General features: G+C 39.5%; 1 protein-coding gene across 3 annotated transcripts in view; it reads right to left on the bottom strand.

The window, feature by feature from the left end:
- The window catches only part of LOC105479150 (DENN domain containing 2C), an 88,544-nt gene that overhangs the window by 53,611 nt on the left and 16,664 nt on the right, over positions 1-18,269 (bottom strand). The gene's annotated exons all lie outside the window — the stretch shown is intronic.

Here is an 18,269-nt window from a genome sequence, read left to right as displayed (position 1 = left end):
CTATAAATAAAAAAACCCACTGCTGATATCACAATAAGTGGTAAAGACTAAATACTTTTTCCTTAAGTATGGGAAAAAGGCAAGGATGTCTCCTCTTACCACTTTTATTCAACATTGTAAAAGAAGTTTACAAAGGCCAGGTGCAGTGGCTCATGCCTGTAATCCTAACGTTTTGGGAGGCCAAGGAGGACAGATGGCTTGAGCTCAGCAGTTCAAGACCATCGTGGGCAAAGTGGTGAATCCAGTCTCTACAAAAAATACAAAAATTAGCCAGGCGTGGTAGTGCGGGCCTGTAGTCGCAGCTACTCAGGAGACTAAGGTGGGAATAGGGGAGGACTGCTTGAGTCTGGGAGGTTGAAGCTGCAGTGAGCAGATCTCACCACTCCAGCCTGGGTGACAGAGTGCAACCCTGTCTCAACAGCAACAATAACAACAACAACAAAAACGTAATGAATAAGGCAAGAAAAACTAAGCAAAAGGCACAGAGATTGTAAAAGAAGCTGTTTTTTTTTTCCTGCAAACAATATGATTGTAAATGTAGAAATTTCTAAGAAATCTGTATTACAAGATATAAGAATTCGTAAGAGAATTTAGCAAGGTCTCAGAATACATGGTCAGTATAGAAGAATTAATTGTGCATCTACACACTAAGAATAAACAATTGGAAAATGAAATTTAAAATAGCATGTACAACAGCATAAAAACATGAAACAGTGGCCGGGTGTGGTGGCTCACACCTGTAATCCCAGCACTTTGGGAGGTCAAGGCGGGCAGACCACTTGAGGTCAGGAGTTTGAGACCAGCCTGGGCAATATGGTAAAACCCTGTCTTTACTAAAACAAAAAAAAATCCAAAAAAAAAAAAAAAATTACCTGGGTGTGGTGCACACCTGTAGTCCCAGCTACTCAGGAGGCTGAGGCACGAGAATCGCTTGAACCCAGGAGGTGGAGGCTATAGTGAGCCAAGATCATGCTACTATACTCCGGCCTGGGCAGCAGAGCAAGACCTTGTCTCAAACGAAAACAAAAACAAAAACAAAAACAAAAACAAAACAAAAGAAAAGAAAAAGAAATACTTAGGGATTCAAGATGTGTACACTGAAAATGACAAGCTAATGCAGAGTAAAAAATAAAGAATAACTACATAGATATTATACATTAATGTTCTGGAATATTCAATTTTTTTTTTTTTTGAGACAGAGTCTTGCTCTGTTGCCCAGGCTGGAGTGCAGTGGTGTGATCTCGGCTCACTGCAGCCTCAACCTCTCAGGTTCAAGCAATTCTTCTGCTTCAGCCTCCCAAGACTGCAGGTGTGTGCCACCACACCTGGCTAATTTTTATATTTTTAGAAGAGATTAAAATGTGGTTTTGCCATGTTGCCCAGACTGGTCTTGAACTCCTGGCCTCAAGTGATCTGCCTGCCTCGGCCTCCCAAAGTGCTAGAATTACAGACGTGAGCCACTGGGCCTGGCTAGGAATATTCAACTTTGTTACAATAAAAAATTATCTCAAAATTGATCTATAGATTCAACACAATCCCTAGATTGTTGAATCTACAGATTCAACAAAATCACAGCAGGCTTTGCTGTAGAAATTGACAAGTTGATTTTCAAGTTTATAAGGAAAGGCAAAGAATCTAGAATAGCCTAAATAATTTTCAAAAAGAATAAAGCTGGAGGGCATACGCTACCGATTTTAAGACTTATTATAAAACTGCAGTAATCTCAACAATGTATGTTAGTTGATGGGATAGACAAAAAGATCAGCAGAAGAGCAGAATCCAGAAATGAACTCACGTTTATATAGTCAATTGATTTCCACAAAGCTGGGGAAAGAATAATCTTTTCAATAAATGGCATTGGAACAAATAGGTATCTATCTGGAAAAAAAAATGAACCTCGACATTTACCCATAACATTTACAAAATTTAAGTTGAAATAGATCATAAACCATAAGTTGAAATAGATCACTTTTTCTAGAAGAAAAAAACTTCATGACTTTGAGGAAGAAAAAGATGTCTTAGGACACAAAACACATTAACCATGAAGAAAAAGAATGGATACACTGGACTTCATCAAAATTAAAACCTTCTGCTCACTTAAGACATTGGCTTAAAAATGAAATGGAGCTGGGTGTGGTGGCTCACACCTGTAATCCCAGCACTTTGGGGCGCCCAGGTGGGAGGATCGTTTGAGCTCAGGAATCTGAGACCAGCCCTGGCAACATAGTAAACCCCGTCTCCACAAAATTCAAAAAAAAATTAGGCGGGCATGGTGTCGTGCATCTGTAGTCCCAGCTACCTGGGAGGCTGAGGTGGGAGTATCGCTTGAGCCTGGGAAGTCAAGGATGTAGTGAGCAATGATTACTCTACTGCACTCCAGCCTGAGCAACAGAGCAAGACCTTGTCTCAAAAAAAAAAAAAAAAAAGAGAAAAGAAAAGAAAAGAAAAAGAAAAAAAAAAAGAAAAAAAAAGAAAGAAAAGAAAGAATATATAGACAGAAAAGCAGTAAATATATAAAAGACTTGAATATCACTATCAATCAACTTGACTTAATTGGCAAGAAATAAATAAATGGCAAGCCACAAACTGGGAAAAAATATCTGCAATACATATATCTGATGAGGACTTAAATCCAGAATATGTAAACAATTATTACACTAAAAAAGTCAAACAACACAACTAAAATATGAGTAAGATTTGACAACACTTCACAAAAGATTTATGAGTAGCCAATAAAGCACATGAAAAGATGCACACCATCCTTAGTCACCAAGAACATGCAAATTAAAACACAAGATTCTAAAATTACACACCCACTAGAATGGATAAAATTTAAAAGAATGACAATACAAAAGATTGGAGCACCTGGAACTCTCAAATATTGCTAGTGTAAGATGGTGCAACCGCTTTGGAAAACAGAGAGTTTCTTACAAAATTTAACATATGATTGCTATATGATGTAGCCATTTGGCCAGGCGTGGTGGCTCACACTTGTAATCTCAGCACTTTGGGAGGCCAAGGTGGGAAGATCACGAGGTCAGGAGTTTGAGACCAGACTGGCCAACATGGTAAAACCCCGCTTCTACTAAAACTACAAAAAATTAGCCAGGCATGGTGGCAGGTACCTGTAATCCCAGCTACTTGGGAGGCTGAGGCAGGAGAATTGCTTGAACCCGCGAGGTGGAGGTTGCAGTGAGATGAGATTGCTCCATTGCACTCTAGCTTGGGCAACAGGAGCAAGACTCCATCTCAAAAAAAAAAAAAAAGAATTTTTATTTCAGCTATTGTATTTATCAGCTCTTAATTTTCTATTTGGTTCTTTTTTTTTCTTTATATTCTCATTTGTATTTTGAAACACTCCTTCTCTTCACCCATTATATTAATTTTCTTCGAGATGGAGTTTTGCTCTTGTTGCCCAGGCTGGAGTGCAATAGCGTGATCTCAGCTCACCGCAACCTCGGCCTCCCAGTTCAAGCAATCTGAAGTGCTGAAATTACAGGCATGAACCACCTGGCCACCACTGCCTTTTTAATCCTATCAATATTAAGCTGGAAAGAGCATGGCTGCAGTTTCACACAGTTTTGGTTCACCTCTGTAATCAACTCTGGCAGGGCATTACTGCATAATATGTGGGACTACACAATTTTTTGTATCTCTCCTGTCCTCCTTCAATGCTGCTTTTTTAGCAAAAGCTGGGAGAAAGAGGACACAGCAGATAATTCCTGGGCTAAGTGGTTTGTTTTTCCATTTGAGATTCTTCCAGATTCCAACCTACATTTCAATTTCAACAATTTACACCATTAACTAAGGCTTGTCTGATTTCATAAAGTCTTACCATCTATGTCAGAGCTACTCAAATCCAGATCATGTGCTTGTCCCAGGTGTAAAAGTTCCTGTGGCTCTCTGCTCATTTACGAGGGGCTATTTTTACTTTGAAAATCAGTTCATGGAAGTTTATTTGCATACACTGCTAGTCACTAGCCCCAGAGAAATATATGATTTTTATTTTGTCTAGAATGTTCTTGTTACTATCAGAGCAAAGGTCTTTTTACATCCTTCTACATCCTAAATGGAAGTCTTAAAATCAATGAAACAAAATAGTGTAGAATAGAATACATTAGAGTACACTGCATGTATTGCTTCAGAAACGTTTGTTTCAGGGATGTGTGTGTGTGCATGTGTGTGTGACCATGGTGAGGTATGGTCAGAAAGTTGTGGAAAGCAACTGTTCTAGAGACATTAAGGTCCACTTCAGTGCTAAGCAGGAGTTCAGAGAAAAGATGTGAGGACACCAATCTTTAAAGAAAATAGTCCATAGCTAGATCAACTTCATGCACTGAAACTGTTCAGAAACCCGAGGCTTTTACATATCAACACAGAACAAACTCAGTCTCTGGAAAAATACACAAAAACATAATTTTTTTTAATGTTTTATCACAATTTAACACAAAACTTAACACAATTTTAACATAACAAGCAACTGCTGTTAAAGAGTAAAACACATGCAGATATTTTAATAATAGCCTTTGATTTTTTATTAAAGTTATTTAATAGTTTTGAGTGCCTGTGTACTATGTCTCAATTTGTTGCTTACTGATTGCTATTATTAGGTTGAGAATGCACAGAAATTCTGAAAAAAGAATATCTTCCTTTTATGTTTGGCTTCCTTAAAAAAAAAAAAAAAAAACTTTCTAAAATCTCTTTTTTAGAGAGCAGGAAAGAGATAAAAAGATTATCTGAAGGTAGGAAAGCCATTCCTAGGTGAACAGAATAAATCACTTTGGCCGGGCATGGTGGCTCATGCCTGTAATCCCAGCACCTGTTGGGAGGTCAAGGTGAGAGAACTGCTTGAGCCCAAGAGACCAGCCTGGGAAACATAGAGACAAAGAGAAAGAAAGAAAGAAAGAAGAAAGAAAAGAAAGAAAGAAAGAAAGAAAGAAAGAAAGAAAGAAAGAAAGAAAGAGAGAGAGAGAGAGAGAGAGAGAGAGAGAAAGAAGGAAGGAAGGAAGGAAGGAAGGAAGGAAGGAAGGAAGGAAGGAAGGAAGGAAGGAAGGAAGGAAAGGAAGGAAGGAAGGAAGGAAGGAAGGAAGGAAGGAAGGAAGGAAGGAAGGAAGAAAGAAAGAAAGAAAGGAAGGAAGGAAGGAAGGAAGGAAGGAAGGAAGGAAGAAAGAAAGAAAGAAAGAAAGAAAGAAAGAAAGAAAGAAAGAAAGGAAGAAAGGAAGAAAGGAAGAAAGGAAGAAAGGAAGGAAGAAAGGAAGAAAGGAAGAAAGGAAGAAAGGAAGAAAGGAAGAAAGGAAGAAAGAAAGAAAGAAAGAAAGAAAGAAAGAAAGAAAGAAAGAAAGAAAGAAAGAAAGAAAGAAAGAAAGAAAGGAAGAAAGAAAGAAAGAAAGGAAGAAAGGAAGAAAGAAAGAAAGAAAGAAAGGAAGGAAGGAAGAAAGGAAGGAAGGAAGAAAGAAAGGAAGGAAGGAAGGAAGGAAGGAAGGAAGGAAGGAAAGAAAGAAAGAAAGAAAAGAAAGAAAAGAAAGAAAAGAAAGAAAAGAAAGAAAGAAAGAAAGAAAGAAAGAAAGAAGAAAAAAAAAATCACTTTGAACTCAGCAATTAGAGGCAATACTAACATAATGGCAAAACAAATATACAGCTGATAGAGTTTGGATATTTGTCCCCTCCAAATCTTATGCTGAAATCTGATCTCCAATGTTGGAAGTGGGGTTGAGTGGGAGGTGTTTGTGTCACAGGGATGGATCCCTCATGAATGGCTAAATGCCCTCACTAAGGTAAAAAGTGAGTTTTTGCTCTATTAGTTAATATAAGAGCTGGTTATTTGAAAGAGCCTGGCACGTCCTCTCATTCTCTTGCGCCCTCTCTTGCCATGTGACACGCCTCCTCCCCCTTCACTTTCCACCATGATTGTAAGCTTCCTGAGGCCTCACCAGAAGCAGATCCTAGTGCCATGCTTCTTGTCCAGCCTGAAGAACCATAAGCCAAATAAACCTCTTTTCTTTATAAATTACCCAGCCTCAGGTAATCCTTTATAGCAACGCACAATGGACTAATACAATAGCCAACAAATATTTATGAAACAATTGAGAAAAGCCAACTGTATAGTTTTAAACCTATTTTAAAATGTCACAGGTACACAAAACTTGTATTTTTATGATGCATACAAAAATATGATCATAATTTTGCCACTAAACTAGTTTCTGGTATAAATTATATATTTATTTATTTATTTATTTATTTATCTTTGAGATGCAGTCTTGCTCTGTCACCTTGGCAGGAGTGAAGTGGCACAATCTAGACTCACTGCAACCTCTGCCTCCCGGTTCAAGTGGTTCTCCTACCTTAGCCTCCCAAGTAGCTGGGATTACAGGCACATGCCACCATGCCTGTCTAATTATTGTATTTTTGGTAGAGAGGGGTTTCACCATGTTGGGCAGGCTGGTCTCAAAACTCCTGGCCTCAAGTGATCTGTCTGCCTCGGCCTCCCAAAGTGCTGGGATTATAGGCGTGAGTCACCGCGCCCGGCCAATAAAATTAAACAGGTAAATATTTCATGGTGTGCAAGAGATAAGAGAAAGTCTATACTCCTAAATATGACATATAAGGTCTTTCACCCTCTAATTCGAGCTTTGACTCTTGCCACTTGCCTTACTCACCAGCTACATATTTTCCAACATTGCCAAATAGTCTGGAACTATTAGCAGTCCAAAGTTAGAATGTTTGAGTTACAGAGTTTAAATACCAACAGCTTTGGTTCTTGGTTGTATATCATTAGTCAAATTACTTAACCCTTCTAAGCTTGTTTTCTTATCTGTAGAATGATCACAATGTTTACAGATAATACTTACTGAGTACTTAATATAAGCCAGGCATAGCTCTACTAACTTTATCCATATTAACTCACCTAATTCTTGTAACAACCGCATGAGGTAGATACTACTGTAAATCTCATTTTACAGATAAGACAATAAGGCACCAAAAGGTTAAGTAACGAACACATGTCTTAACATCCTTTGGCACAACAGATACAGATATTTATTTTATAAGGTTGTGAGGATTAAATATGAGATAAAGTAAATAAAATGTTTAAGACAGTGACTGGAATATAGTAACTGCTCAATAAATGACAGGTACTATAAATTTCTCTCTGAATACACCATGTACTTTCAAGATCAGTTGAAAGTTTTTCCGTGAAAGCTTCCTTAGCCCTCTCCCCAGAGTTAATCACTCCTTCTGTGTGCTTCTATTACACTTATTTGCATATTGTTATACTTTTCCGATTCTGAATTTGCCTTACAGCAAATACCTGTGTACGTCTTTTCCATGACCTTAAGACTCTTAACACTCATTCTTGCTGGCGACACTTAGAAAAAGAGGAAAGTCAGGGATAAGACTGAAGGGGAGGTAGCATGAATAGTGACAAGCAAATGCTTCTGCAATGCTGTCTTAGAAGACCTAAAGTAGGCCGGGCGCGGTGGCTCAAGCCTGTAATCCCAGCACTTTGGGAGGCCGAGACGGGCGGATCACGAGGTCAGGAGATCGAGACCATCCTGGCTAACACAATGAAACCCCGTCTCTACTAAAAATACAAAAAAATTAGCCGGGCGTGGTGGCGGCGCCTGTAGTCCCAGCTACTCGGGAGGCTGAGGCAGGAGAATGGCGGGAACCCGGGAGGCGGAGCTTGCAGTGAGCCGAGATCGCGCCACTGCACTCCAGCCTGGGCGACAGAGCGAGACTCCGCCTCAAAAAAAAAAAAAAAAAAAAAAAAAAAAAAAAAAAAGAAGACCTAAAGTAAACCTCAATCTCAGAATGTCACTCCTGAACTTGTTATAGCAGAGGATGCTAAGGCTTGTGTCAGGGAAAAACAATGAACAACATAAATTCTGCTCAGGAAGTTGGGTGGGAACTTGCACTATTCACATTATTTGCTTTTTTCAATTTTCTATTACATTAACACATTATTTAATTGAAAGCCTCAATACATTTTTAATAAAGCCCACAGGAATATATCTTGCATAAGATTCTTCATTAAATGTGGCTAAACATATTTTAAAACAAATAATAAAGGACCAGGCTAATAGAGGAAAAAGTGTCAAACAGGCTTCTACTTTTCAAACCTCTATCATCTTGTTGACTGTTCCTTGAATAACAAATCTTCAAAGCAAGCACATACAGGATACCAGCCTTTTATCTCACTCCTATCAGAGGAAACAGCCTTATAAGTAACTAAAAATGGTTCCCAAAATAACAAAGAAACTTTAAATAAAGTCCTAATATTGCTTATAACACATAATACAAATTTCTCAAGTCATTACTCTACCTATTGGCAAATCAAGAAATACGTAAGATTCTTTAAAAAGTAAATTTAATCCTTTTAACAGTTCTATCAAGTCTGTTGTGATATTTGTCATGGAAATTTTTTCAGGTTTTTTAAAATGAAAGAATGAAAAATGATAGCTGATATAATGCAGATTATATTCAGAATTTTGAGGCATAAGCCAAAGACTTAGAATAATGCTAACTTCATGATTGTGTTACATGGTTGGTTATCCGCACTATTCATAAAACCTTCCAAATGACTACAATTCCTTTTCTTTGCTGTTTACTGATTGTAATGGGTACTACTGGAGGGTTTATTTGCCACAGCTACATGACCCTAGGTGTTATCTCCATAACAAACCCAATGGTAATTCCTGTTAGCTCCACCTTTAAAACAAATCGAACTCCCACCACTTATCATCTGTACTGTTAACACACTAAACCAGGCCACTATCACTTCTTCCTCTCTCATTTTCTATTTCTAGTCAATTTTCACCTTCCCTGTTCATTCTATCTGAAATAAAGCTCCTTTTCCAACACGATTTTCTATGTCCACACTCTGCCATGTTTTCGCCATAGAAGTTATCATTTATCTGAAATTGTGTTACTTATTTGCTTATTTACTTCTCTCCCTCACTGGAATGTAAGCCTTTTTACTACTGTATCCCCAGCACCCAGAAGAGTATGCATCATACAGTAAGCCCTCAGTAAATATTTGTTGAATGAATGACAAAATCCTAAGTATAAGAATGCTTAAAAGGAAAAGGCTGATGAAAAATTTGCAGTGCCTGTTACTTTAAGTGCCTCCAACGATTTGAAGCTGCCCCATTTGTAGAATCGGGAAGCTTCTTAGAATAGTTTAAGAATATGAGTAACACCAAAATAACTTATTTAAATAATTCACACCACAATAAGAATGTTTTTTGTATATTCACTATTTGCCAAGCACTATATGCATAATCTCATTCAATCCTCATAACAATCCTTAGAGGAAGATATCTTCATTTTCTAGATGAGGAAACTGAGGCTTAGCAAGTTTAGATGGCTTTCTAAGGTCATATACATTGTTACAATTTGAAAAGCATAATTTAATAGCACATAACATACTACCTTCAGGATAGAAAGACATTTTGAGAAGGGGCAATATCTAAGTTAGGGGTCTCCAATGAAGAAAACAATTGATTTATATATAGTTATTTATAAATTATAAACATAAAACTATAATATCATGTACATTATAAAGCATACTGAAACTAAAAATGTAAAGGTATGAGATTTTAAAAACCATTTTACTAGTTTAAATTAGTAAAAATTAAATATGTAAAAGAAGGGTATAGTAACCATTTCATTCTCACTGAAGTTTAACTACAAATATTTTGAGTAAGAGCAATGTGATGAAACGTGGTTTTTTTTGATACAGTGATTCAAAGATTTAGTCTAAAACTCAGTTTATTTCAATACTTGGTTCTAAGGGTGTTACAGACTGAACCGTGTCCCCTGAAAATTCATATGTTGAAGTCCTAACCCCCAGCACCTCAGAATATAACTGGATTTGGAGATCAGATCTCTTGAAAGGTAGTTAAGTTAAAATGAGGTGACTAGGGTGGGCTCTAATCCAATGACTGGTGTTCTGAGAAAAAAAGAGGAAATCTAGACACAGACAGATTCAGAGGGGAGACCACGTGAAGACACAGGGAGAAGACTGCCATCTACCAGCCAAGGAAACAGGCCTCACAAGAAACGTACCCTGTCAGCGCCTTGATGTTAGATTTCTACAGCCTCCAGACTTGTGAGAATATCAATCTCTGGTGTTTGAACCACTCAATCTGCGGTATTTGGTCATGGCAGCCCTAGCAAACTAATACAAAATGCCACAGTAATAGAAAATGGCAACTCACCACAAATACATGGAGACAATGAAAGAAGAGCTTCACTGACTGAATCAGAATACTTATTTGTCAATTCTTTTCACCTTAAATTAAGCATGGATTTTTGTTGGAATTTGACTAAGTTTTCATCTTCTCTAATGTTTATCATCTGTACTTTCAAACTAACTGAATATTTAAAAACTTTTAACAAACTGATTCAAAATCTAAGTGTGTAGATAGGAGAGCTTTAAAGATAACACATTCTTTGCTTTGGGCAACATTAAGTAGTAATTGATATATTACCAAATATCAAATTCTGTCTGCAAATCATGTTTCTTTAGAAAAATAATTTCTCATTTATTGGTTTTTTTTTTTTTTTTTTGAGACGGAGTCTGGCTCTGTCGCCCAGGCTGGAGTGCAGTGGCGCGATCTCTGGCTCACTGCAAGCTCCGCCTCCCGGGTTCACGCCATTCTCCTGCCTCAGCCTCCAGAGTAGCTGGGACTACAGGCGCCGCCACCACGCCCGGCTAGTTTTTTGTATTTTTAGTAGAGACGGGGTTTCACCGTGTTAGCCAGGATGGTCTCGATCTCCTGACCTCGTGATCCGCCCGCCACGGCCTCCCAAAGTGCTGGGATTACAGGCGTGAGCCACCGCGCCTGGCTGTTTTTTTTGTTTTTGAGACGGAGTTTTGCTCTGTCTCCCAGGCTGGAGTGCAGTGGCGCATTCTTGGCTCACTGCAAGCTCCTCCTCCTGGGTTCACGCCATTCTCCCGCCTCAGCCTCCCGAGTAGCTGGGACTACAGGCGCCCACCACCACGCCCGGCTAATTTTTTGTATTTTTAGTAGAGACGGGTTTTCACCGTGTTAGCCAGGATAGTCTCGAACTCCTGACCTTGTGACCTGCCCGCCTCAGCCTCCCAAAGTGCTGGGATTACAGGCGTGAGCCACCTCGCGTGGCCTCTCATTCATTGTTAAAACATCATGTTTACCTTGTAGGAACACACTGACCATGTTTAAGAGAATTTTTTGCTGACAACCACTTGTCATTACAGAAAATCAACAATTTTAGAACACTTTTCTTTGGAAAAGAAAAATGGTGTGACTTATTTTAAGATTGGCAACTTTAAAAAATACTTTTCCATAATGTAATCAGAAAACTAGTATGTGATATATTTTCATGACTGTGACACTTCTCATTTTCAAAGGATTATAATGATTCTATTATTTAAGATATAATCTGTAAATCCACCTACTTGGACACATATGAACTGCTGTATGTTGCAACAGCTAAAAGTGAACAAACAAGTGAGGATGTCACCACCAACTTCGTTTTATTTGAGGGAATGCCTACTCTTCCCCTGGGGATCACTGCTTATATAAAGTCTGATCCAGAGAAAGCACCAGTGTCAAACTGTGTATTAAATATTTAGTAAGGCTTAATTTATTTTTAGATGAAAATGAATACAAGTAGCATTTCTAATGTTTTTTTCACATCCTAACATACCAACTTGTGCACCTCTGGGAGATCATGAGTCCATAATAAGGTATTCTAACTTACACATGCATTAGCTTTAATGTTCACCATTACACCTAGGTAAATAGAGAATATTTAGGGAGGGCACGGTAACTCACGCCTGTAATCCCAGCACTTTGGGAGGCTGAGGTGGGAGGATCACCTGAGGTCGGGAGTTAGAGACCAGCTTGGCCAACATGGTAAAACCCTGTCTCTACTAAAAATACAAAAATTAGCTGCATGTGGTGGCGCATGCCTGTAATCCCAGCTACTCAGGGGGCTGCAGCAGGTGAACTGATTGAACCCAGGAGGCACAGAGGTTGCAGTGGGCCGAGATTGTACCACTGAACTCCAGCCTGGGCAACAGAGCGAGATTCTGTCTCAAGAAAAAAAAAAAGAGAGAGAGAGAGAGAGAGAATATTCAGGGGTCTGCTAAAATAACCAGGTGGCCAAAAGTTGTATGAATATAAAATGTAAACAACCCTTTCCTTTGTTTACTCAGAAGAAGGAAGAACTATTTCTTTTTTAATTTTTATTTTTAATTGACCAATTCCAATTATATATGTTTATGGAGTACAATGTGATTTTTTTTTTAGACAGAGTCTTGCTCTGTCACCCAGGCTGGGTGGGTGATCTCCGCTCACTGCAACCTCTGCCTCTCAGGTTCAATAATCCACCATTGTACAGCCTGGTAACAATACTCTCTAATATTCTTCTGGTTTCTCAAGCCATTTACTTAGCTTCTAATTCACTTATTTATATTATTAGGTAATGTTTGTGAAAGGAATGCACTGCCACGTCTGGCTAATTTTTGTATTTTTAATAGAGACAGGGTTTTACCATGTTGGCCAGGCTGGTCTGTAACTCCTGACCTCAAGTGAACCGACTGCCTCAGCCTCCCAAAGTGCTGAGATTACAGGTGTGAGCCACCACGCCTGACCTGTTTAGCATATATTTTAAATAATTATTACTTAAGTGTTTACTGTGCCAGACACTATGCTATGTATCTGCTTGCTTTCATTACTACATTTAATTCTTTTTTTTTTTTTTTGAGACAGAGTCTCGCTGTTGTTGCCAGGGCTGGAGTGCAATGGCGCCATCTTGGCTCACTGCAAACTCTGCTTCCCAGGTTCCAGCAATTCTCCTGCCTCAGCCACCCAAGTAACTGAGATTACAGGTGCCCTCCACCATGCCTGGCTAATTTTTGTATTTTTAGTAGAGGCAGGGTTTCACCATGTTGGCCAGGCTGGTCTCAAACTCCTGGCCTCAGGTGATCCACCCGCCTCGGCCTCCCAAAGTGTTGGGATTACAGGCGTGAGCCACCGCGCCTGGCCTCCATTTAATTCTTACAACAACCCTAACAGATAGTTACTATTACCTACAATAGTAGCAAGTTTTATTATTTTGTGAATGAGTAAACTGAAGCTGAACTGGTTAATTACCCAAACTAACACAAACCTAGTTCTGCTTTACTCCAAAGTTTGTGCACTAAACCACTATATATTATATTACTTGTTAGTTGGTAGACATAACAATAATATAAACTAACGCAACAGGATGTCAAATGCAACTTTTCCTGTGTTCTCCGAGTTTCAGCAGGGCCTCAAAGGCCAAAACCAAAACAATAGAAGTCGAATACCCCCACATTCTAAGAAAAGTGCAAGGCTTAGAAAGTGAGGTTGCCAAAAATTGGCTCTGCTGACATTAGTTCACTATCCTTCTCAAGGCTGTATAAGAGAAGAATTACAATTTCTTAAATTGTGAGGATTACAAGGGACAACAGAGAGAACTTCTTTAAAGAAACTAGGTGGTGTGTTTCCCTGCCTCCTATAAGGAAAGAGGGGTGTACCTCTTGCCTACCTCAAGCCAGGGACTGAAACCTCAAGATAACCACTCAAAGTGCTTGAGGCATATGCCCAGACTTAGGGAAGTACATAGACACAGGGACTGGTATCTGACTCCCATCTGGTGGATAAAATGAGCTGACATGTAGCTAAATGTTAAAGACAGCTTACGCACAACAGTCATATGAGAAATTTCAGCAGAAGTTCTACAAAATGCCACAGTGTGGAAAATTACATGTAAAACTAACTTTAATAACATTAAAATTTTAGAATTTAATTATGTTAATGCAATGTTATTAATTGCCCATATAATTAAATAAAATGTCTCTTTTCACATAATTATCCTTTTTTTTTTTTTCTGAGACAGAGCCTCGCTCGTGTTGCCCAGGCTGGAGTGCAGTGACGTGATCTTGGCTCACTGCAACATTCACCTCCCAGGTTCAAATGATTCTCCTGTCTCAGCCTCCCGAGTAGCTGAGATTACAGGCGCCTGCCACCATGCCTGGCTAATTTTTGTATTTTTAGTAGAGACAGGGTTTCACCATGTTGGCCAGGCTGATCTCAAACTCCTGACCTCTAGTAATCCGACCACCTTGGCCTTCCAAAATGCTGGGATTACAGGTGTGAGCCATTGCACCCGGCACTTTTCATTTAATTATCCTTTTAAAAATCCCCTCCAAAGTAAAAAATAACTGTCCCAAACTAGAACTTTGCAGCTATACAAATTGCTTCAAAACAACTTTAATGTAACCTAGTATTTTCCTAGTGTTTCTGTTTTGTTTTGTTTTGTTTTTGAGACCCGTCTTACTCTGTTGCCCAGAGGCATGGTGTGATCATAGTTTACTATAGCCTTAACTCCCTGGGCTCAAGCAATTCTCCTGCCTCTGCCTCCCAAGTAGCTGGGACTACAGGAGCATCCCACCACATCTGGCTAATTTTTTTTCTTCTTTTTTTTTTTTTTTAATAGAGACAGCGTCTTGCTGTGTTGCCAGGGCTGGTCTTGAACTCTTGGGCTCAATCCTCCTGTCTCAGCTTTCCAAAGTGTTGGTATTATAAAGTATGAGCCAACATGCCTGGCCAATAAAACCTAGTTTTTAAACCACAAATTCAAACTTGGTAAGCTCTTCTTAGCAAGACATTGGAAAATAAAGGCAGCAAAATCATTACTAAAGTATTCAAAGGTTGAAGAAATTTTCCAAAAGCTAAAAAGAAGCAATAAAAACAGTTTTAAAAGTCACAAAGTAATACTACTAGTAATACTACTACTTTTTAGAAATTTTGAAAACAGAGAAAACAGGAGAAAAATACCTGTAAGTCTACTACCTCCAACATGGTCACTGGAACATTTCGGTGTATCTCCTGTTTTTTAAGCACATTTTTATACAGATGCAATTACAGTGTATATATAATTGTATTCTGCTTTTTTTTGTATTCAGAGTTACATAAAAAGATGCAATTTTGGCCAGGCTCTGTGGCTCATGCCTGTAATCCCAGCACTTTGGGAGGCCGAGGTGGGCGGATCATCTGAGGTGAGGAGTTCGAGACTAGCCTGGCTAACATGGTGAAACCCTGTTCCTACTAAAAATACAAAAAATTAGCCGGGCATGGTGGTGCACGCCTGTAATCCCAGCTACTCAGGAGACTGAGGCAGGAGAATTGAACCCAGGAGGTAGAGGTTGCAGTGGGCTGAGATCACGCCATTGCACGCCAACCTGGGCAATAAGAGTGAAAGTCTGTCTTAAAAAAAAAAAAAAAGAGATGCAATTTTCAAAAATTTCAGACTGCAGACATACAGGCTTTCTTAAAAAACACACATTCATAACAATTGTACGATGTAACTTTCTATTTCATTCTAAAGCTTAAAAGCCAGAAGATGTATTTCTCAAATTTTCAAAAGAGATTCCAAAATTATATATTCTTTGCATATTTTATCTCATTTGACAATACAAGAGCAACAAAAGTAAAACTGCAGTAACATGGTTATTAAATACATCTCATATCCCTCACAGTGCCATGTAAAACACAGTAAGGGCATTAGCTGGGTGTGGTGGTAACCGCCTGTAGTCTCAGGTACTTGGGAGGCTGAGGCAGGAGAATTGCTTGAACCCAGGAGGTGGAGGTTGTAGTGAGCCAAGGTCGCGCCACTGCACTCCAGCCTGGGCAACACAGCGAGACTCAAGACTCTGTCTCAAAACAAAACAAAACAAAACAAAACCAACAACCAAACATAGTAAGGGCTGGGCATGGTGGCTTACACCTGTAATCCCAACACTTTGGGAGGCCAAGGCAGGAGGATCACTAGAGGCTAAGAGTTTGAACCAGCCTGGGCAACACAATGAGACCTTCCCTCTACACACACACACACACACACACACACACACACACACACAAGCCAAGTATCAAGCATGTGCTGTAGTCCCAGATACTCAGGAGGTTAAGGCAGGTGGATTGCTTGAGCCCAGAAGCTGGAGGCTGCAGTGAGCCATGATTGCGCCACTGCACTCCAGCCGGGGCAATGGAGCAAGACTGTCTCTAAAAATAAAAAATAAAAATAAAAAGTGCCTGTAATCCCAGCACTTTGGGAGGCTGAGGTGGGCAGATCACCTGAGGTCAGGAGTTCAAGACCAGTCTGGCCAACATGGTGAAACCCATCTCTACTAAAAATACAAAAATTAGTCGGGCATGGTGGCATGTGCCTATAATCCCAGCTACTTGGGAGGCTGAGGCAGGAGAATGACTCGAACTCGAGAGGCAGAGGTTGCAGAGCTGAGATCATGCCACTGCACTCTAGCCTGGGTGACAGAGTGAGATTTTGACTCAAAGAAAAAAAAAAGTTATTACCAACTCTTCTTCCTCAACAATTTGGCCCTAATTAGGCAAAGCAGAGTAAGTAAGGCAGGCATACTTCCCTCATGCTAACGAGCAAGGTAAGGAGAGCATTTGTGTAGGAGGGCTGCCTACTGTGGAAGTATCAGGGCCTAAACAAGGTAAGGAGTGCACTCCCACAGAGGGGTAGCCCAGCATGGGATGTTAGAGCTTCAGCAGAATGAGGAGGGTATCCAGGCTGATAGATGGCCTGGTGCAGGGTTGTCAGAGTCAGGGCAAGGTGAGGAAAGCATCCTAGGAGGGAGCCAACTGGCACAGAGCCAATTGGCAAGTGGACCTTGGGCTTGATTTCAGCTTCTTGGCTGGGTGCTGTGTGTAATGCACAAACTACTTAATCAAACACAGCACCCTGACTCAATACTATGCAACTATTAAAAAGGATGAGGTAAAGATCTGTATGCAGACATGCAAAGATGTCCAAAATAAAAGTGGGGCAAAAGCAAGTGGAAAAACAATTTTCAATACACTTTTTAAAAAGAATATACATATATCTATACACCTGCTATACATGTATCTATATACATGCCCTCCCCTCACACATGTACTGCAATAATATGAATTCGAATGTTACACAATTGACTCTTAGTCTCTGTCCAGCCCCCTTTTCTCAAACGGGGGGTGGGCAGGCTATAGTTCTCTTCCTCAAATTGTAGGAGGTGGGTAGTTAGGAAGCAATCATTTTCTGACCATTTGAACTTTCTCAATTCAGTACAGTAATCCTTTGATATGTGTAGGGATTGGTTCTAGGACCTCCCTCGGATACCAAAACCCATAAACGCTAAAGTCTCTTTTATAAAATGGTGTTGAATTTGCATTATAAAACCTACTTACAACTTATATCCTTCCATTTACTTTTTTTTTTTTTTTTTAAGAGGCAGAGTCTCCTCGTTGCCCAACCTGAAGTATAGTGGCTATTCACAGACACAATCATGGTGCGCTACAGCCTTGAACTCCCGGACTCCAGTGATTGTCCCACCTCAGCCTCCCAAGTAGCTGGGACTACAAGCCCCATGCCTGACTCTATCTCCCATATGCTTGAAATAATCTTGAGATTACTTATAATACCTAATACAATGTAAAAGCTATGTAAATTACTATTATACTGTATTGTTCAGGGAACAGTGACAAGCAAAAAAAGTCCATTCATGTTCAGTACAGATGCAACCATCCAATTTTTTCTGAATCTTTTCGATCCATGATTGGTTGTATCCACAGGAGCAAAATCCATGGATACAGAGGGCTGATTCTATATGATCAGTTATACCAATAAAGTTTTTTTAACTTCACATTGGTACTTTTTTTGTTTTGTTTTGTTTTGTTTGAGGCAGGGTCTCACTTTGTTGACCAGGCTGGAGTGCAGTGGTGCTATCTTGGCTCACTGCAGCCTCTGCCTCGTGGGTTCAAGAGATTCTCTTGCCTCGGCCACCCAAGTTACTGGGATTACAGGTGTGCACCACCACACTCGGCTAATTTTGGTATTTTTTTGGTAGAGATCAGGTTTCATCATGTTACCCAGGCTGGTCTTGAACTCCTGAACTCAAGTGATCCACCTGCCTCAGCCTCCCAAAGTGCTGGGATTACAGGTGTGAGCCACGGTGCCCAGCCTCGCATCAGTACTTTTTATACTATTAATATTAAATCATATTTTTTAAATGTTGTTTTTTCATTATCCTTATAATAAGACTCGAGATTTTTATAAGATTGAATTTTCTGGTCCCCACTTATTAAATTACAGTGGCTACACAAGAAATTGTCAACAATGGTACCAGTGAGAGAACCTGGGGTGGGGAAACAAGTTATTTACTGTTTATTTTATAACTTTTTATAATGATTACATGT

This window comes from Macaca nemestrina, chromosome 1, assembly GCF_043159975.1.
Source record: "Macaca nemestrina isolate mMacNem1 chromosome 1, mMacNem.hap1, whole genome shotgun sequence".
Classification (NCBI taxonomy): domain Eukaryota; kingdom Metazoa; phylum Chordata; class Mammalia; order Primates; family Cercopithecidae; genus Macaca; species Macaca nemestrina.
The sequence above is the reverse complement of the archived record's forward strand: the minus strand, read 5'-3'. Positions and strand labels throughout refer to the sequence as shown.